The following is a 22,244-nucleotide window of genomic DNA, read 5'->3' on the forward strand; positions in this document are numbered from 1 at the left end:
GTTATACCAATCTCCCACCATCACATTCTTTATGCACCGCTGCAGGCGGGGAGAGAGAAGTGGAGACCTGAACAGCAGCAGGATCAGAGTAGCGCCAGTGCTGGCAGGGGAACCCAAATGACAGAAGTTATGAGTTGACTGACTGACAATATTCAGCAGTAGCGTACCTTAGAATACATTATTTCAAAGCCACAAAAATAGTGCAGTAATGCACATGTGCTAAAACACATCCTGCATACAAAAATAAAATTATAGAATTATAGATGCAATTAAATGTAAGTGCTGGAACAATTACACAAAAATGAATCTGTCAGTACTGAATGACTACAGTTACACTTTAAGGAGTAATTAGTTCTGGTTAATGATCTGATGCATGGGCGCAACCTTATATATTTTTAATAACTCAAAACAGTGTGTGTGAATGTGAAGCGCTGTAACCACAGCAACCAATAATATTTCATTTGTCAGCATGCGCAAGATGGAAGATGGAAGAAATAAGCCGAATGTCATTTTTTTCCTTTAACACTGAATATTGAAAACCTATCTAAGGCTTCGGCATCCCGTGGCTGCCCAGCTGCTTTGAAAACCTAAGCATAAAGATGGGTGAAGGCCTGCAGGGCATGATGGGACCCAGAGATAAATGGCTACACTCTCCTGAATACCAATTTAGCCCACAAGATGGTTGCTGCCTCTGTATGTGACAGATGGTCTTCGGTTTCTTGACAGGAAAAAAATAAATCTGCCTTTAACAAACTGTAATTTGGGCTTTTTACACCGTTTTTTCCCCTCATAAAATCAATCTCTCCCATCAAAAGACTATTTCTGATCTGAAAAACTCCTGATTTGTGTCATTTAGATGACAGGCTAAGTGATTGATTAATTAAATGTAATTACCACAAAGCCTCACAATTGTTAATTTTTCAGCTGTCAGTAAGTGAACTGAAAACGGATATGTAATTCCTTTTATTATTATCTTGCATGCGAATATGCGTTATTTGTTGCTGTTAGTGAAAACCAGCTATATAAATAAAACACCTTTCCTTTAAATACCTCTCCAGGTTGTAGCACAGTTATGTCACTAGGTCATCGCAAGTGATAATTGGTGAACTTACGGACCAGTCACGGAACAGATCATTGTTATGTATGGAACACGTTTACACAAATTTCCCAGAGTTCTATGTGTCCTTGTCCAGATAAAATGCTCTACAATACGACCACATAGCTGAACTGTGAGAGAAACGGAAGCACTGTGGAATATCATGTTGCTTTTTTAAATAGAAAAGTAAAAAACTAAAAGAAAAATTATAGATTCCACAGAGTTGGCACCACCAGATGAAGTAAAAAATGCTCTTTATTCAAACGTCATTAAAATGACGGTCAGTAATCAGTAATCATAGCAAGAAATTGTAGCAATGGCGACAGCCCGCTGAAATCTGATTGGCCAACCATGCATCACATGATCTTTAGTAGTTCCCCATTAGGTCCTCATCCCTTGTCTGGCCTTCTCATTGGTGGAAAATATTTTAAACTCATTGGTTGATTGTGAAACTGATCACTATTTAAGGAAGGTGTGTTTCACTGTTAGTGATAGCAGTATGGCTTGACAAAGGACGTCGAGTCCGAAACAGCGGGCTGTCGCCATTGCTACAATTACTTGCTAAGATTACTGACTGAATGTAATTTTAATGACGTTTGAATAAAGAGCATTTTTTACTTCATCTGGTGGTGCCAGCTCTGTGGAATCTATAGTTATTGGGCCACATGGCACTGTGACCGTGAGCGAAGGCACACTGAAGTCTTTTCGCATGGGTGCTTCTCCATCTCTGTGACAAAAGAAAAATGATAAAATTGTACATTTTTAAAGTGAACTAGTTACAAAAGCAATATGACTACTGAGAAGAAGCCATTATGCCCATGTTAAGCCTTCCCTTCTCAGAAGTACAACCCTCATGAAAGTTCTTGGGCATTGATTGATATTGTAAATTAATGAATCAAACTAAACCACTTAATGTGGTCTGAAAGTCAGCATTTCTACTTTGCTGTAAAAGATTACTCACAGCTTGAAAGCTACTATCCCAGATTTTTTTTTAGCAGAACATCACTGAAATGGTTAAACCAAGCACTTTGTCCTGCTACTCAACTTCAAATCCACACTCAAACTGGAGATAACAGTATCTGTTTGCATTCCAATGTCAATACATGTGTGTAAACACAGTGCAACTAGTGAAGAGGAGCTCTCTGTGAAACTCTCTGTGCTTCAAGAACACAAACAGCTCAGAACAGGTAATTAGAAGATGTTAATATATAATAAAAAGCAGTTTGAATAAAATGCAATGGCAGGTTTCAGGGCACGATAAACTACACTTTGGAAACTTGTAATTTGTAAACAGACAATATTACTTATGCACAAAAGCAAATATGATAACTGTATGAGTAATACCAAGTAGGAAAACACATTTTTATTAAATGTTATGTCGGAGTTTCAGACCACTTTAAGAATGTGAATGCAATGTCTGGCCTTTTTAATGCATCAATTTTTGAGAAATATTGAACTGAGAGGACAAGTTCAGTAGCTGAAGAAAAGGAGAAGAGCAGGATTGTGCAGGTGCCTCATCCTACTTCATTCTGAACATTTTCTGTGACTATGTGGAGGCAACACCCAAAAAGCCCAGATAATGGAGACATGAGGCTGCCATTGCTATGAGAGGGCCCATGAGGCTGCATTTGTTATATGAGAGCCATAGCATTACATGTTACGTGGGGGTCTGAGGGAATTAGATACATCTATTTAGAGGTGGGGTGAGGATGTACTAGTTTAGGTGGGGGTTATGAGGCTGCACTTGTTATATATGGTGATGAAGCTACATCTGTTGGCATGGCAGAATGATCATGTGAAGGGCGTGGTATAGTAGAACAGTCATGTGATAGGAGTGGGCGTGGTTAGTGACAACACTTTAGCACAGCCCAATTCCCATACACAACCATCCTGAATCTGGAGAAGGAGGCAAAAACGCATTATTATGTATGCAGGCGCATTTCTTTAACATTATTTCATTATTTTTATTCTGTATTTATATAAAGCACTGACATTTGCAACAACAGTTTACAAAGTCAGTAGTGACGTCACTAACTGTCCCTCAGAGGAGATCACAATCTACCCCTTACTATAGTTACAGTCTAGTTTCGCTATCATAATCGAAGGCAAGTTTTGGGGAGCCAATTTACTTTTTCGTAGGTTTTTGAGAGGTGGGAGGAAACCAAAGTACCTGGAGGAAATCTACGCAAACAAGGAGAGAACATACAAACTCCATGCAGATAGCGTCCTGGCCTACATTGGAATCTGGGAACCCAGGGCTGCCAGGCAAGAGTACTATATTCACTATGCGTTTTCCTAGCTTTCATGATTTTTGCCTATAAAAAGCTTGCCAAATAAGGCCAAATAAGGCGAGCAAGCAGAAACAGTAAGACTCTAAACACTGAGCGCTTTACTGCCTTGCAAAGCTATTGTACATATTCAGCCTGCATCTCCTGTCATTTGTCTAGCTTTGGATATTTGGACCAGCATAATGTGATGCAGGGAACTCTTGGTGTAATTTCTATTTCTTATTGCTGCCTCTTTATACCTTTACATTTCAAGTTGAAGGTCAGATTTAAAAGCTCTGGTGATCAGCTAGGGACATGGGAGCATTGACGCTCCCTCAGGATTGGCTACAGATTGGCTAGCCATTTGCAGCCTTTCAACTCCCAAGAATGAGTTCTGTGAACAGGGACAAGTAGACACAGTGTAAAAAAATCAGAGCCAACAGGCACTTAGTGTACTTAGTGCTACAGAACTGGTTTCTTTTTTTTTTTAACATATTCCAGTCCTGCATATTTTCTGCATTGACTTTAGTTAGAAAAATTCATGGAAAAGAATACAAGAAGTATTTTGTATGCGGTTTACAGGATTTACTGTATTTTGCAGAAAATACAAGTAGAGTAATTACTGAATATTAATATATTTGGACTTTACCTTACATTTGCTAAATGGGCATCAAATCTGAATCAAGGTATTTCTCTGTCCTCCATTTTGAAAATGGCCATTACCCCATAACAGCTTCCTGTTCAGCACACTGTTAAACTGTAACATCGCCCACTTGAGCCAAAGGGAAACATGGACATTACCTGGCACATTGGTTGTCCTCTCAGCTATAACTGACAGCAACTGCTATATAACTGACACTAACTGATATATTTCAGTTCTGACAAAATGTCAGAACTGGAAGGGATCATTGTCAGAAGAAAATGGTGAGCTTCTGAGAGGAACTGATGGCAAGGTAACTATGTAACGTTCATTTGAAGTTACCGCGTGTTTATTTTAAATAATTTTACTCAGTTCAGGTTCCCTTTAAAACAGAAGGTAGTTGCGTTAATTTAGCTTTAAGTGAGCGACTGTGGTCTCCCACGATGCACTGCTACCGAATATGGAAATTATCTCTTTATGCCTGGCCTCCAGACTTACTGGAGACAAAGGGGGGCCCTCAGCAAAAGCAGGTAAAACGTCCATGCACAGAGAGCAAATGATAATTTTATCAGTACTACCAATAGCGAAGTAGTGTGTGGTGTGCAAATAGCGCGGCCCGTGTTGCCTTTTGGGACTTAAATACAGAGCAAGGACACTCTAAAGACAATGACTGATGAAGTGGTCGGTAGGACCACAATACACGTGGAGCAGGGTTGTTCTCCCCTGTAAGATATAATTAGGAAGTGGTATTTCCTACAAAGATTGTGGTTTGGTAACGATCATTCATTTCATGATTTTCATTGCTGCTTATGGTTTATTGGTCATGTTCGACTATATTTCCCTTTTACTTCTTATACTGGATTAAATGATCCTGCATTTGCATTTTATATAGTCACAGGTGGTATATATTTCAAGACACCAAATTCCTTCCCTTAATCACTTATACTTTTTTTTTCTTGTCTTACTGTACATGTTAGTTCATTGTTGGTCTTGGCCAGGCACACACAGCTTCTTTGAAAACTATTTAGATATAACTGTATTGAAACTTTTTCAAGGACATTCAGCATTTAAATAAATATTTGATATTTTTGTATTGTTTACATAGTGCAGTTTGTTTTTTTCATAGCAGAGGATGTTACCTCTGTGTAGTTTCATATTTGACAGTCTGTGCTGCGGTAAAGGCTTTGTAACGCTGCTCCTGATCATGTACTATAAAAATTGACTCGGACATTAGCTAATCAAGCATCTTATACACAAACGACAGTGGGTTCTACCATGGACTGCCTACACAGGAGACACAATGATTTACATGGCTCCACGATATGGTAAAGTAAAGAGAAAGTTAACGGTTTTGGATTTCCTTTGGTTTAGGAAGACTTTAACTTACAGCTACTTTACTTATGATCATGATGGAATTTGGGTGTTTCTGCTTTTAGATTGGCATTATATGTAGTCCTAAAAAGGGATGGTTAATGAGATGCAAATAATTCCAAGTTGATGCAGGACTTTGCAAATTATTTATGAAAATGTACTCAAGGTTCCAGTAGAATGCAGTTGGTCCATTTCTAAGATGCCTGCATTTACATACAGAATTTGCATAATCCTTTATCAACTCAAAATGATTTGCGGCTTATTAACTACTTCAGTCCTCAGTCAATTTTCACTTTATGCATCCGAGCAATGTTCACCTCCCATTCATTAGCCTATAACTTTATCACTACTTATCACAATTAACTGATCTATATCTTGTTTTTTCTGCCACCAATTAGGCTTTCTTTGGGTGGTACATTTTGCTAAGGGCTCTTTCACATCTGACAACGCTAACAGGAGCCGTTCTCCTGCACGCGTTGTCTGCCTGCGGCGTGCCGTCGGGTATCTGCGGTGCGACGCAATCAGCGGCGGTAGCTGGTAATTAAACCCGACGGAAACCGCTGGTTCGCGGGTGCGTTGGAGGAAAAACTGCGCCGGGGTGCGTCGGAACCGCAACGCATCGAAACGCAGCGTCGAGTGTGAAAGGTAAAATGAAAGTCTATGGACTTTCATCTTACCTTGGTTAACGCAAACGGCTTCCCTTAGGGCTCTTTCACATTAGGGCAGACTTTCTGCGTTAACGCAAACGGAAGCAGTTTGCGTTAACCAAGGTAAGATGAAAGTCCATAGACTTTCAATTTACCTTTCACACTCGACGCTGCGTTTCGATGCGTTGCGGTTCCGACGCACCCCGGCGCAGTTTTTCCTCCAACGCACCCGCGAGCCGGCGGTTTCCGTCGGGTTTAATTACTAGTCTATGGACTTTCATCTTACCTTGGTTAACGCAAACGGCTTCCCTTAGGGCTCTTTCACATTAGGGCAGACTTTCTGCGTTAACGCAAACGGAAGCAGTTTGCGTTAACCAAGGTAAGATGAAAGTCCATAGACTTTCATTTTACCTTTCACACTCGACGCTGCGTTTCGATGCGTTGCGGTTCCGACGCACCCCGGCGCAGTTTTTCCTCCAACGCACCCGCGAGCCGGCGGTTTCCGTCGGGTTTAATTACCAGCTACCGCCGCTGATTGCGTCGCACCGCAGATACCCGACGGCACGCCGCAGGCAGACAACGCGTGCAGGAAAACGGCTCCTGTTTGCGTTGTCAGATGTGAAAGAGCCCTAAGAGCTACCTTACTGTAAATGCATTTTAACAGTAAGAATAAGAAAAAAACTGAAAAAATTCATTATTTCTCAGTTTTCAGCCATTATAGTTTTAAAATAATACATGCCTCCACAATTAAAACCCACATATTGTATTTGCCCATTTGTCCCGGTTATTACACCATTTAAATTATGTCCCTATCACAATGCATGGCAACAATATTTTATTTGGAAATAAAAGTGCATTTTTTCCATTTTGCATCCATCACGATTTACAAGCTTATAATAAAAAAAAAAAAAAAAAAAAGAAAGAAATATTTCAGCTTTACATGCATATTTAAAAAGTTTGGACCCTTAGGAAAATATTTATGTGTTTTTTTATTGTAATTTTGTTTTTTTATTAACCCTCCTGGCGGTCTAATGTTTTCCGCCAGGAGGCAGCGCAGCAGTTCTTTTTTTTTTTTTTAAATCATGTAGCGAGCCGAAGGCTCGCTACATGATAGCCGCTGCTCAGCGGCATCCCCCCGCCCGCTTCGATCGCCTTCGGCGATCTCCAATCAGGAAATCCTGTTCAAAGAACGGGATTTCCTGGAGGGCTTCCCCCAGGACGGCGACGGGGCGGGATGACGTCACCGACTTCAGTGACGTCGTGACGTCTTTGGGAGTCCCGATCCACCCCTCAGCGCTGCCTGGCACTGATTGGCCAGGCAGCGCACGGGGTCTGGGGGGGCGGCGCGGCGGAGTGGATAGTGGCGATCGAGCGCGGGCCGGCAGCGATCGGTGTGCTGACGCAGCTAGCAAAGTGCTAGCTGCGTTCAGCAAAAAAAAAATTAAGCAAATCGGCCCAGCAGGGCCTGAGAAAACCTCCTGCGCGGCTTACCCCGAACTACGTTCGGGGTTACCGCCAGGAAGGTTAAACATTTTATTTGGGTATTTTTGGGAGTGTGGGATGTAAATAGTATTTTTTTAATGTAAATATATATTTATTTTTTAATGTAGATGTAGTTTACTTTTTGGCCACAAGATGGAAATCTTAGGTTTGTTTACATGATGCCACTCTAAGCATTACATGTACACTTAGAGGGACGTAGGAGGCAGAAAAAGCAAGGCTTCCGAGAGAAGCCATCACTTTTTCTGCGGGGGAGAGGAATCAGTGATCGGGCACCATGGCCCAATTCATTGATTCCTGGGCTAACGATCCGCGGCCTGGAGTGCACGTGCGCGATCGGCCGCGGGAGCGCATGGCCTCCTGGACGTAGCTTCTACGTCCAGGAGGTGAAAGTAGTTAACCAATCCTAGTCCTGAGTATCATGGTCACTTCCTTGGAAAACAAAATGTAGACACAGTTATCTGCTATGTACCTGGCTGGCATCAGCCATTCAAGCTGAGTCAATACAAGACCACCTTCCTCTGCATCATATATATCTATGTATCTATGGAGGGGTAAAAACAGCATAAATGAATTAAAACAAATCACAAAAAATAAGATGCAGGTACAGGTTTCACATTTTGCTTAATTATCCAGAAACTCTAGCAGGATTAACCTGCCTAGTTAGCTCTGTGAATATGTTTTTGCCTTGATAAGGGATTCATTTTTCCCCCCCTTCGGTGTCCTCATTTCAGGCGGATTAAGTATCCCCAATTCTCGGTGAAAGGCCGGCCAGGAGAATGGCTATTGTGGCAGCCATTCAGCTTTCACACGGCTCATCATCTTGTGGATTTGGCAATTACTGCAAACAACTCAGGATGCAGCTCGATAGCAGGTGAGTGAAAAATTGGATCTGACAGCATTAATTGAGCCCAGAGTCCCATTTACTGAAAATGATCTGCCATAATTAAAAATTCACAACTGGGGACTAGTTGTGGTGAACACTATACGTTCTGGGTTCCCTGAAATACTCCGGCAAGAGTCTCTCTGAATTCAGGCCCTGCAGACTAAACATCTCGCTCTAGAATAACAGTCTGACTCCGCTTTTAGTCATCCAGCCTAAAAGGTTCTTCTTCAGCTAATATTGACTTTAAAACGTTCACAAAAAAGGCCGCCTCAGATCTATTTTAAAACAAGCGTCATCTATGACAAGCGAACCTTTCTGTCCTTGGAAAAAAAAGCACCAACCTATAGTTAACTATCCAGATGCATTTCACAAGTCAGGATTATTTAACATTCACATTTAAAATGTGATCCAAAGTGAAATTCGATTGGTCCATTTTTAGGATGCACATATTTACATTCATAAATTACATAATCGTGCATGAGCTCAGAATTATTTGTATCTCATTGACCGTCCCAACTGAAAAATAAACAAGAGGTTTAAACATGCCGGTAGGGTCCTAAAGAATATCAGTGCTGTGAGTGCGCACGCTGTGATCACGAAGGTGTCGGGAGGACGGCCAGAGTAGCGTCCAAGAGTGAATGCGGCCTAATCCGGGACTGATTGTGGGGAAACGGAGCCTGGCAGTTATGGTGGTGGTGGTGGTGGTGGTGGTGGTGGTGGTGGTGGTGGGGTGGGTGGGGGTGATTTGAAACTGAGGCCGCTATCCTAGTGTGGATATCTTAAAGTTAACCTGATATTAAAAATAAAAAATTATACATACCTGGGGCTTTCTCCAGCACCCTCCAGGCTAATCCGTCCCTTGCTGTCTACCGCCAGATCTTCCTCTACCAGTCCTGGGTCTTCCGGCAGTAGGGGCGTAGTACGCTCCTGTCACAGTACTACTGCACAGGCAAAGATCTCTCCTGGCTGCGGGAGCGTGAAGGGGGAGCGCCTGCGCCAACTGACCCCAACTGGCCTTATTACCGTGACCCTTATTGGAAGTTCCAGGGGTCGCAGGAGGACAGCGAGGGACAGATTAGCCTGAAGGGGCTGGAGGATGCCTCAGGTATGTATAATGTTTTCTTTATCATAAGTACACTTAAAGGAAGGTAAGTATAGACTCATTTTAGGGAAACATTTTCACACTCACACCATTTCTTACAAATGTTCACTAATGACATAAGCACAGGAGAGATGCAACTTACAGCCAGGCCACAGTAGCAACCATAACACACACATACTACCAAAACAAACAAAAGTGTGCGCAATCTTGCAAATACCATATATAGACAATGGCAGGTCCTGGTGTGGGTGGCCAAATCATGCAAATATTGATATTAGATTGGGGACCTATTTCAAGGAGGAAACCTTGTTCTCAGGGAATCTGCTTAAAGTAGACCTAAACTTAGAACTTCCTCTCTGCTATAAAAGACATGCACAAGCATAATAACCTTTAAAGAAAAACATTTCTTTGTTACAGCTGATACAAATCCTGCAATAAATCTGCTGTCTACTTCCTGCTTTCATGGAAGCAGACCTATTAACACCCTGTTTTTACCAATTAACGCTTTGCCTTGACGGGAGCTGAGGGAGCAAATTACAACTTGTGATTAGTCACAGCTGAGGGGGAATTATACAGGCTAAACTCACTAAATACATACAGGGTACATTTCTAAATATTTTCCTTCTGTCCTGTGCAGGTCCATTTTAATGCAAGATACTGCAGAGTTGATAACCAATGACATTTATTTCTAACACTTTTGAGATTTATGGATCTGTCAGTCAAACTGGCTGCTTGCAGTTTGTGACTGCAAGGGGTTAATGTTAAGAGGCTACTTAACATTAGAGGAGCTGTCCCAACTGCTATAACTGGAATTCTACTTTACCTGAAGGCTTGACTTTGGAAATCAACTAATCCATTGCGACATCAGAGGTCCGCTCTGCACTGATTGCATAAAATGACTGCTTGTTTATCACAACCACTCAGGAAAAAATCTGAATGCAATTTGCAATCCCTTAACTGAAAAAAAAACATGTACAGAGTACAGGTTGCAGAAAGCAGGACATTTTCTACCATATATTTTTACCTTACTGTATTTATGTAGGTACAGTATGTATATTGTAAAGCCAAAACGATTTTTACTGCTGTACTTCATGTGTACAGTAAGGCGAATAAGTAACACAATAATCTTTACTCTTCATAACATATATAAATTGCTGCAAATAGGACAAATAACATTTATATGCAGGCACAAAGCACAAGAGCTGCAGCCACTAGGGTGCGTTCTTTTGGCAGTGGCAGTGTTAGGGAGTCTTGCCCATGGTCTCCTTACTGAATAGGTGCTGGCTTACTGAACAGGCAGAGCCGAGATATGAACTACTGTGTCAGAAGCAGAGCCCTTAACCAGTACACTATCAAGTCACTTGTCCTTTGAGAAAGATCATGAAAAGAATAGTAGCTCAGTATTACAGTAGGGGTAAAAACCAACTCCAGACCAAGTAGTTTGCATTTGCTAAATATTGCATCCATATCACAGCAAGCCTGCAATCAATCAAAATTTGTGTTGGAAATAAGCCAAAACACGCACTCCAAAAAGGCAAAAAATCTTTCTTTAAAGGGACACTTAAGTCAAACAAAAAAAATGAGTTTTACTCACCTGGGGCTTCCAATAGCCCCCTGCAGCTGTCCAGTGCCCTCGCCGTCTCCCTCCGATCCTCCTGGCCCCACCGGCAGCCACTTCCTGTTTCTGTGACAGGAGCTGACAGGCTGGGGACGCAAGTGATTCTTCGCGTTCCCAGACACATTAGCACCCTCTACGCTGCTATATGATATATATGATATATGCTATAGCAGCATAGATGGCGCTATTGTGGCCAGGAACGCGAAGAATCACTCGCGTCCCCAGCCTGTCAGCTCCTGTCACCGAAACAGAAAGTGGCTGCCGGCAGGGCCAGGAGGATCGGAGGGAGACGGCGAGGGCACCGGACAGCTGCAGGGGGCTATTGGAAGCCCCAGGTGAGTAAAACTCATTTTTTCTTTTTTGACTTAAGTGTCCCTTTAAGGGATTACTGGTTATTAATTGTTTCTGAGATCGATTATATTTTAGAGCCCAACTAAACTCAAATTGAGAAAGCAAATCCTATTGACAATTAGACTGGTAAAGGACTAAAAACAATGTGTAGAATCAATATGGCAGACAGAACCTGTTTCACTGAGCCAAATCCACTTGCCATTGCAGTACAGCTGGCTTCCTCTGCTCTCAGGAGTTAATAGGTGGGTGGGTCATTCAGGTGTGACCAACTTACAAGTGGCCAAAGATGCTCGACTACACTTCCCAGCATGCTGTATAACAGTAGAAGCCATATGTATATAGATGGAGGTGGTCTTGTAAGCAACATGGGTGTAAAAATAGACCCTGCAAGGGATACAGCCGCAGGGGGGCCCTGAAGCAGCAGGTGGCCTTGTGGGGGGAGAAGTTTCTTTTTGCCTGTCCTGAGAGACTGACAACCAAGGGCACAGAGAGAAAAAAAAACACTTTCTGCTCTCTGCACAATTATTCTGAAGTGGTAACATTGGCCAATATTTGGCCAATCAGAATTGAAGTGTGTATGCACCCTTATTGGAGAACTTTACATGCACAATTAGAATAACTGCACTTCACAAACTGGTTGCTTCTACACTGGAGTATAGAGTGAAGCAAGACCTAGCATGTGAAACCATAACCTGAATTAAAGACATTTCAAGGGTTAACTGGCATAAGAAGTTAAAGGACCCTGGTAAAGGACAATTCTTTGTGTTGTGTTGAGGAAGCATTGTGCGGTGGTTTCTCTATTGGAAGGATTCAGTTTTTGCATAGTGGCAGATTTACTGGGCCGAGCTGTTTTCATGCGTGTCGGAGCTATAATTCTCATCTGAAGGATGATGCTCTGCTCTGCAGCTCTGCCGAGTTAGCGTTCTGGCGATTTAATGCACCATCGACACTGAGCCAGGCTGGTATGTTCCAGCTCACATAGAACACAGCCCTAGAGGTGGAAGATAAGACCCTGGCCTGTCTCCATCTTTGCATTATTGATCCAGAAGTTCACAATGCGTCAGGGTGAAACTTTTCATGTACTTGCTACAAAACTAAACTACAAAATGCCCACTAAACACAGTCAAATGTAAAACAAACGCTCCAATGTTTTTCAGTACACAAAGTTATATGAAAGAGCTATAGATTGATGGCATATTTCCCGCAAAAATCTTATTAAATGTATAGGATTTTCCATCTGGGAAAACTGCTATAGTTACCAACCCAGTACGTATTATGCATTAATGTAGCAACCATATGTTATACATACAGTGGGATGCAAAAGTTTGGGCAACCTTGTCAATCATCATGATTTTCCTGTATAAATCGTAGGTTGTTACGATAAAAAATGTCAGTTAAATATATCATATAGGAGACACACACATTGATATTTGAGACATGAAATTAAGTTTATTGGATTTACAGAAAGTCTGCAATAATTATTTAAATACAATTAGGCAGGTGCATACATTTGGGCATTGTAGAACCAATTATTGGAACTCAAATTCACTTGGTAATCTCAGTTACCCCTGACCTACATACACATGTGAATCCAATTATGAGAAAGACTATTTAAGGGGGTCAATTTTAAGTTTCCCTCCTCTTTTAATGTTTTCTGAAGAGTAGCAACATGGAGGTCTCAAAACAACTCTCAAATGACCTGAAGACAAAGATTGTTCACCATCATGGCTTAGGGGAAGGATACAGAAAGCTGTCTCAGAGATTTCAGATGTTTGTTTCCACAGTTAGGGACCTATTGAGGAAATGAAAGATCACCGGCTCAGTTCAAGTTAAGGCTCGAAGTGGAAGACCAAGAAAAATCTTGGATAAACAGAAGCGACGAATGGTGAGAACAGTCAGTCAACCCACAGACCAGCACCAAAGGCCTACAACATGATCTTGCTGCAGATGGAGTCACTATGCACCGTTCAACTATTGGCGAACTTTACACAAGTAGATGCTGTATGCGAGAGTGATGCAGAGGAAGCCTTTTCTCCACCCACAGCACAAACAGAGCCACTTGAGATATTCTAAAGCACATTTGGACAAACAAGCTTCATTTTTTAATAAGGTGCTGTGGACTGATCCAACTAAAATTGTGGTATTGGGGCATTATGCATGGAGGAAAAAGAACATAGCATTCCAAGAAAAACACCTGCTACCTACAGTAAAATATGGTGGTGGTTCCATCATGCTGTGGAGATGTGTGGCCAGTGCAGGGACTGGGAAACTTGTCAAAGTTGAGGGACACATGGATTCCATGAATGTCTAGGAATCAGTGGCAAAGCTGAACCTGCGCCGGGGCTGGATCTTTCAACAAGACAATGACTCTAAACACTGCTCAAAATCCACTAAGTCATTCATGCAGAGGAACAAGTACAATGTTCTGGAATGGCCATCTTAGTCCCCAGACCTGAATATAATTGAAAATCTGTGGTGTTCGTTAAAAAGAGCTGTCCATGCTCAAAAACCATCAAACCTGAGATGTTTTGTAAAGAGGAATGGTCCAAAATACCTTCAACCAGAATCCAGAATCTCATTGGAACCTACAGGAAGCGTTTAAAGGCTGTAATTTCTGCAAAAGGAGTATCTACTAAATATTGATTTCCTTTCTTTTTTGTGGTACCCAGATTTATGCACCTGCCTAAGTTTGTTTAAACAATTATTGCACATTTTCTGTAAATTCAATAAACTTAATTTCACTTCTCAAATATCACTGTGTGTGTCTCCTATATGATATATTTAACTGACATTTTTTATCGAAACAACCAACGATTTATACAGGAAAATCATGACTTAACAAGGTTGCCCAAACTTTCGCACCCCACTGTAAGTATACACAATACATTGACCAATTCATGTCATTGACTGTCATGCTCGTAAAGCATACACATGTGGAAACTGTCAGGGATTGGGAAACCATTTCTCAGGCGACAATTCACTGAATGATCTTGTACAGTGTTGAGGCTAGCAATGTGTCTTGCTGCTATGGAGGGGGCTGGAGGGAGGACTATCAGTGCATGATCAGTCAAGGTTCGGACATGGGGTCATTTATTACTCATACAAAGCCTGAGCAGGATCAACCAACAGCCACTGTAAATGTAGAGCGATTGCTGGCTGAAACAGTCATCTGTCATCAGCTATCGCATGTGTGTACGTGCCTTAAGAGATGACATGTTGTGCGCAATCAATGCATCTGATCTTGTCGTAGCACATATGTGGTTAGTAGAGATGGCCCGAACCGTTCGCCGGGCGAATCTCTCTGGGCCCTGTACTACTTCCGGGTCACTATGACCCTGAGTAGTACCCCTGCGCTGGCCCGGCAGTGCGTGTCCTAGATCGTGCTCCTGTTGCCAGGCACTCTCTGCACATGAGCGTGATGTCACGCATATGCGCAGAAAGTGCCCGGCAAAAGGAGCGAGATCTAGGACGCACACTGCCGGGCCAGCGCAGGCGTACTACTCCGGGTCATAGCGACCCGGAAGTAGTACAGGGCCCAGAGATGGTGAGATGTTCGGTGGCGAACGGTTTGGAAACCATTCCCGCCATCTCTACTGGTTAGTTGCTTACCGGGGGGGGGGGGTGTTTAATTTTAGGGACCACGGAACCACAGGGGTGTTAAAGTTAGACACCACCAGAGATGGTTCTGTGTGAGAGTAGGGAGAGGTTAGGTCATAGTAAAATATTGTCAAATATTACAGATATTTTACTACATGAATGAAGTAGTAGAATATCCGTAAATTGTCCTCGTGACCTCCCCAATGGTGCATGTTTTGCAGGCAACCTCACTAATGCACAGCTAGGTGGAGGTCATGTATCTGAGATCCGAACTACCCTAAAACACTGGGGCACATGAGAGGTGGGACCGCCGGGCTCCGCCACTACCTGGGGACCCTCACTCCACATGCTACCCCAAAAGGGCAATGCAGGTGGACCCCAGTGCTCACACCACCAGGAGAATCACCTACAGCTGCCATAGAGATTCTGCTGGTGGTTCGAGCACTGGGGTCCACCTGCACTGCCCTTTTGGGGTTGCATGTGGAGTAGGGGTCCCAGGTAGTGGTAAAGCCAGGGGTGGGGGTCCCACCACTCATGTGCCCCTGTGTTTTGTGATTTAAATCTTACTTTTGCAGCTAATAGTCAGGTCATTTGGTAGGGAGGGGGGTTGGAGAGGGATACCTGCAAAGGGTGCCTCCTGCTGGTCACATAATCTAGGGTTGTGTGCAGCTGAGCTCTCTCTTCTGTCTATGGCCGTCCGTTTCAGCTCTTGCAAGATTTGGTACTGCAGACACAGGTGCATGTATCTGCATCTTTTTATTGGCTGACAGGCTGTCTGCGGACCAATTTAAACGGCAAGTTGCTGTCTTGGAGTGAGCAATCACTTCTTATGTTTTACACTAACTACTCCGCCTGTGCATGGGTTAGGTTGCCTGCAAAACATGCACCGTTGGGGACACATATGAGAAATGCGGTTTTAAAGGGACACAATCGATTAACATTTATTTCAATTGAGACACGTTTGGGAAGTTCTGTTGAGTAAGGGTGTATACTTTCAAATGCTTATCGCTTTGTTTACTGTTATCAAATTCCTTACACACTTACTGGCTGCATCTGAGGCAAATCGGATGGGACTACTCATTCATGAAGGGAGGGGGGATTCCCTCACACTGCATCTGTTAACCCTGTGTGTTAGAGAAAGCTCTCACTGCCTGTCTCTGACTGAGCTGCCTGCAGAGAGCAGAGGCAATGTAACTCGTTTGTAATTGTATGTGAAACTAGACAACCCTTTTCATATCCAGTCTGACATGCTCAGAACAGTGTAATATTGAAGCAAGCCTTTGCAAATGAAACATTCCAACTAAACTAAATCGTACACACAATAAATTAAAGCTTTTGCATCTGATATTTAATATGAAAAGTAGGAAAATGTGGGTTTATATGAAAAGGGCGCCTGTAAAAAAGGGCGCCTGGTGGAGCCCATATATACCAACTTCGGCTACAAAAAAAGGCGCATGGTGTAGCCCATATAAAAACTTTGGCTACAAAAAAGGGCGCCTGGTGTAGCCCGAATAAAAACTTCGGCTACAAAAAAAAAAAGGCGGCTGGTGTAGCCCATATAAAAACTTCGGCTACAAAAAAACTCCGGGATGTGTTAATTACTATTCCCGCTCCAGGCCGCCATGGATAGTGGAGGAATGAAATAATTCGGCTTCTAGCACTTGTAGCCCATATAAAAACTTCGGCTAGAAGAAAAACTCTGGGATGTGTTAATTACTATTCCCCCTCCAGGTCGCCATGGATAGTGGGGGAATGAAATAATTCGGCTTAGAGCGCTTGTAGCCCATATAAAAACTTAGGCTACAAAAAAGGCGTCTGGTGTAGCCCATATAAAAACTTCGGCTACAAAAAAAAGGCAATAATACGGGCTACAAAGGTTCACCCTACTGTAGCCGAAAACCTTGTAGCCGGAAAAATATGGGCTACAAAGGGGAGCCCGCTTGTAGCCTATATCAAAACTCGGGCGCCCTTTTCTACACCTTGTAGCCCATATTTCCAGAAATAACATTGATGTCTATGGCGGCGCCCTTTTCAACCGATACCGGAAAAGGTTTACACAGCTACTTAGACATTATTTGTACATTGTCATTTTAGAACACTTGGTTTGGTAGTGTTTCTTTAAGGGATAGCAACCACAAAAGAAAAAGAATCTGTGAAATTTATTTTCATTATTTTAAAACATGGTCTAAAATCTGCAGACGGTTGAAACCTCCCTGAAATAGAGCCTGCAGGAAATATTTATTCATGTGCAGTAAGTTCTTTATAAGAATTATAAAACAAATCCATATAAATGGAACTGTTGTGTGAAAGTGCTGATTTTTTTTTTTTTTTGAAATTTGTGAGCAAACAAATCAATTGTGCTCTCCACGTCTTTTGCTTCTGAAATCCTTAACACTCTCCATTCAACAGCAGAGTAGATTGCCGATGTCAAAGCACAGCGAATATTCTGAGGGAGGGAAAAGCGGCAAATGGATCAACACAAAACTACTGCGTTCATTTCATGGGGCACGGTGCTGCTGTGAAATACTGGCATTTCAATAACAATTTCTATTAGACAATGAGAGTCTAACAAATGCTGGAGAGCGCACTAGCCTTCACACTGAAAAAGAATGCATGTTTTACTACAACACGAAGGAGAACCAGGATTCTGAAATACAAACTGGCTTTAAACCAAACCTGAACTGTTTGTAGATAAGAGAATGGAAAACCTTGTAGGCAAGGTCAGCTTTACATCTTGGGAGCCTAAAGGCAGAAAACAGATTGCCACTTTATGGACCACCCATCAGCACTTGCCATGCCTCTGTCACCCAGCAATGGATTCTACTGTCCTGCTTGAAATGGGATGAAACTTATTATTGGATGAATGGTCTAGAGTATTAACCACTTCACCACTGAGGGGTTTTACCCCCTGAGCACCAGAGCAATTTTCACCTTTCAGCGCTCCTTCCATTCATTCGTCTATAACTTTATTATTACTTATCGCAATGAAATGAACTATATCTTGTTTTTTTCGCCACCAATTAGGCTTTCTTTAGGTGGGACATTATGCCAAGAATTATTTTTTTCTAAATGTGTTTTAATGGGAAAATAGGAAAAATGTGGGGAAAAAAATAATTATTTTTCAGTTTTCGGCCATTATAGTTTTTAAATAATGCATGCTACTGTAATTAAAACCCATGAAACGTATTTGCCCTTTTGTCCCGGTTATAAAACCATTTAAATTATGTCCCTATCACAATGTTTGGCGCCAATATTTTATTTGGAAATAAAGGTGCATTTTTTTCAGTTTTGCGTCCATCCCTAATTACAAGCCCATAGTTTATAAAGTAACAGTGTTGTACCCTCCTGACATAAATATTTAAAAAGTTCAGTCCCTGAGGTAACTATTTATGTATTTTTTTTAATTGTAAACTTTTAAATTTTTTTTTAATTACAAAAAAAAAAAAAAATGGGGAGTGTGGGAGGTAATGAGTTAATTTTATGTGTAAAAGTCATTTATTTGTATGTGAAAAATGTGTAGGGTGTAGTTTACTATTTGGCCACAAGATGGCCACAGTAACTTTTTGTTTTAATGCGACCTCCAAGCTTCCTTCCGGAAGCTTGGAGGAAGAATAAGGAGGCTGGACACGTGAGTTTTTTCTCACAATGATCGCGCTGCCCATAGGAGAGCAGCTGATCATTGCGGGGCTTAGATCAACGAACGGGAATGGATTTTCCCGTTCATTGATCTCTGGGCGAGCGGGCGGCGGCGGTTTTACTAGCGGCGGGCGGCGTGTTTACAAGCGGGAGCGCGGGCAGCGTCGGGAACGCGGAAAGTACGTGTTTCTCCGTCCCTGGTTTTTAAAGGATGGAAAAAGGGGCGGAGAAATACGTACGCGCGGGGGTAAAGTGGTTAAACACAGCATAAAACTAATAGTGTTCTCCCCAGGCTCTTTTAGCCGGGTGCTCCACCCGGCTAGTTTTGGGGAGCACCCGGCTGCCATTGGCTCACTTCCTCCTCTGTTGTAAGTAGAATTGTGCAGAGAAGTGTCAGCCCTGAATTCTCTCATCTTGCCCCACCCGGCTACTTTTTCATGACACCCGGCTGGAAAAAAATTCTGGGGAGAACACTGACTAATAGTTAAAAACATATTATTGGTTTCCACGTTAACAGAAGTATTAATACTCAAACTGTTCATGTGCCTTGGAGGGGGGGGGCTGTTACAGCTGCCCAGAATCCGCACTCAGACCAGGGACATTGCCGTGTCTGGAGACAGGCACACGTTGAGACGCCAGAATATCTGCAGGCATCCTGCAGCTCACAGCACTGCCCCCTCTCTTTCCCTGCTACTGTTAAAGTGGACCCAAATTAAAAATACAAGATTTCAGAAATTAAATCTATTTTCTAAATTATAATAATAAATAGCAGCCTTTTTTCAGCTGCATGATGACAAATATAAAATATTTTACATTTATTAGAGAAACTCCTCCCTTCCTTTCAAATTGCCGGGACAGAATCCGGCAAACTGGTGAAGTAGATGGTGTCCAGCAAAGGAGGAATTGCTAATGGCTGCCACCTGTATAACCCTATTTATGAGAAGAGAAGGGTGAAAAGCAGGCACTGAAATGCTCATAGGCTTGTATGTGTCAGAGTGGTGCAACTAAATATTTTGAATTAAAAAAATGTTTGGTTTGGGTCCACTTTAAGTTCAGATGGAGCAGCAGCGTGTGTACAGAGCATGGGGCAGCAGTGTGTGCACAGAGCATGGGGCAGCAGTGTGTGCACAGAGCATGGGGCAGCAGTGTGTGCACAGAGCATGGGGCAGCAGTGTGTGCACAGAGCATGGAGCAGCAGTGTGTGCACAAAGCATGGAGCAGCAGTGTGTGCACAGAGCATGGAGCAGCAGTGTGTGCACAGAGCATGGAGCAGCAGTTTGTGCACAGAGCATGGAGCAGCAGTTTGTGCACAGAGCATGGAGCAGCAGTGTGTGCACAGAGCATGGCGAAGCTCTGGGGAACTTGACAGAGCACAGAGCCAGGTATGAGCACAGCCCTGTGTGCCCCTGCTGGGTGTATGCTTCATTTTCTCCTTCATTACCAATGTCAGCTGTCTCATGATTATCTGTATCCAAACTGCTCCTAATCAATCCCATTGTGGATCGGGAGCAGATCAGTCATGTGGGAAATAATCAACAGATTCTGTCAGTCAGACGGGAAATTGCATTGCGTGTACCCAGCATCATGTCCTACCATATTATTATACTGTATCGTGCGTGGCTGAGGAAAACAGTTCAGAAATAACCCCCCTGAAAATCCTGGGTTTGCACCTGGGATAGCTGGCCTTACCGTAGAGACCTGGGCTATGCCACCAATATACAATGCAATAGATGAGTAGAAAATGGTCAGCACACTCGACCATATCAACCAGTGATTTATTCCAAATTTTCCATATACATGTGCATATGTACCACAGACTATCGATTTCAGGGTCAAGACACACCCTTTCCTCAGAGTAGAGTACAATGAATACATTGTACTCTACACCGAGATAGGGCTAGTGCACACCTTTTTTAACCACTTTAGGACTCACCCTTTACCCCCCCTTAAGGACCAGCGTTGAATTCTGTGATCTGTGCTGGGTGGGCTCTACAGCCCCCAGCACAGATCAAACACCAGGCAGAGAGATCAGATCACCCCCCTTTTTTCCCCACTAGGGGGATGATGTGCTGGGGGGGTCCGATCTCTCCTGCCTGCGTGTGGCTGGCGGGGGGGCACCTCAAAGCCCCCCTCCGCGGCGAAATTCCGCTCCCCCCTCTCCTACCTGGCCCCCTGGTGATCGGGGCTGCACAGGACGCTATCCGTCCTGTGCAGCCTGTGACAGGACGTCCCCTGTCACATGGCGGCGATCCCCGGCCGCTGATTGGCCGGGGATCGCCGATCTGCCTTACGGCGCTGCTGCCGCCGTACAATGTAAACAAAGCGGATTATTTCCGCTTGTGTTTACATTTAGCCTGCGAGCCGCGATCGGCGGCCCGCAGGCTATTCATGGAGCCCCCCGCCGTGAATTGACAGGAAGCAGCCGCTCGCGCGAGCGGCTGCTTCCTGATTAATTAGCCTGCAGCCGCTGGTCCTGCAGCTGCCACTTTGCCAACGCGCAGTATGAGTGCGCGGTCGGCAAGTGGTTAAAACGCTAATGAAAGTGAATGGGATGGTGGGATTAGAAAACATGCCTAGAATCGCTCTGAAATCTGCTTCAAAAACCTCTAGCATTTTGCAGATCTGCTAGAGGTTTTCGTTGTGCACTGAGCCATAGAGAGGACAATGCATTGTACTTTACACTGAGTAAAAGGTGTGCCTTGACCACAAAACGATCCTCTGTGGTACAGATGCATGTGTATATGGAATTCTTGCAATAAAGCACTCTTGATGGTATAGCCGAGCATTGTATGACCTTTTTGTACTGGTATATGGAAAATTTTCCTTTCACCAAGTAATCCGTAGGTTTTGTCACCACAGTATTGGCTGTTTTACCCATATTTCTGGTAGTTTGTAACGACTGATTTTGATTTTAGCTTCCATCGAAATCACGTAAAGCTCCACTCCATCAACAAATGTTGTCCCTAATTCTGTAGGCACTTCTGCTGCAGAGTTCCTTTTTGTCAGTGTGTACGCACCTTAAATAAAGGATTTTCAAATCACTTTTACAGTTCCTGACTAGGAGTCCAAATACTAGTCACTTCTTGCACAACAGTCAAAGCTATAGGTTGCATTTTACTCAGACATTCAGTCTTTGCCTTTCTCCTCGAACTCTGAACAGCAAAATAATATAATTAAGCAGCAGCAGGCCCACCCACAACACCTGAAGCTAACTGGCTGCATCTGGTCATGTGATCAACATTTTAAAAAAGGGCATTTTCAATGTAGAAAAGCTAACATTAAAGCATGTCTGTGCCCGGAGATTGGCTTTATATTCAAAATGGAAATTCAATCATGATAATCAGTAAAACAGAATAGTCCAAACTCTGCCAACTAGATGTTTCATTGGTTTGTACCTATGCAGAAAATTATTCTTTCCCTTAATAAGGCCCATAATAAGACAGAAAGAACTTATTTTGTGCTCAGTGTCTAACTTCCAAGCTGATAAAGTACATTATAATTCTTCAGCTGGATATCACCCAACATTTTCCTAT

General features: G+C 42.9%; 1 protein-coding gene and 1 long non-coding RNA gene across 3 annotated transcripts in view; one reads left to right on the top strand and one right to left on the bottom strand.

The window, feature by feature from the left end:
* The window catches only part of HS6ST2 (heparan sulfate 6-O-sulfotransferase 2), a 557,112-nt gene that overhangs the window by 134,748 nt on the left and 400,120 nt on the right, over positions 1-22,244 (bottom strand). The window lies entirely within an intron of this gene.
* The window catches only part of LOC137529051 (uncharacterized), a 33,126-nt gene continuing 13,827 nt past the window's right edge, over positions 2,946-22,244 (top strand). The window contains exons 1-2 of one of the 2 annotated variants that reach the window (XR_011023568.1): positions 2,946-3,022; positions 8,256-8,395. This is a non-coding gene — a long non-coding RNA (uncharacterized lncRNA). Of the gene's footprint in view, positions 3,023-3,147; positions 3,362-8,255; positions 8,396-22,244 lie in introns of those variants that run through there. The other variant, XR_011023567.1, reaches the window with a different exon arrangement.

This window comes from Hyperolius riggenbachi, chromosome 8, assembly GCF_040937935.1.
Source record: "Hyperolius riggenbachi isolate aHypRig1 chromosome 8, aHypRig1.pri, whole genome shotgun sequence".
NCBI classification, from domain to species: domain Eukaryota; kingdom Metazoa; phylum Chordata; class Amphibia; order Anura; family Hyperoliidae; genus Hyperolius; species Hyperolius riggenbachi.